At 29.4% G+C, this 289-nt stretch overlaps 1 protein-coding gene across 1 annotated transcript in view; it reads left to right on the forward strand.

The window, feature by feature from the left end:
* LOC119586980 overlaps positions 1-289 on the forward strand; it is a gene marked incomplete in the record, with an annotated part of 81,895 nt that overhangs the window by 11,907 nt on the left and 69,699 nt on the right.

Consider the following 289-nt stretch of genomic DNA (forward strand, 5'->3'; position numbering starts at 1 on the left):
CAGTGTGACCGCATTGACAACATTTTTGATGAGTTGGGTACATATACACATTTAATCGTCTTTATTCTTGAATATCTTGTCACATTAATATCAATGTATTAAGATTGACTCCAATCAGTGTAGCATTTAGTCTAGATAATGTTCAATGGCATATTCCATTTGAGAAAAAAATATCGAAACTGGTAAATAAAATAGTCGACACACTAACGAACATAAATAACTGACACAAAGTGTTTAATGTTTTCTTTATACGCTTCTCATTTTTGTTTTGTTAGTCTTTAATTGTTAT

Source organism: Penaeus monodon, chromosome 22 (assembly GCF_015228065.2).
Source record: "Penaeus monodon isolate SGIC_2016 chromosome 22, NSTDA_Pmon_1, whole genome shotgun sequence".
NCBI lineage: Eukaryota > Metazoa > Arthropoda > Malacostraca > Decapoda > Penaeidae > Penaeus > Penaeus monodon.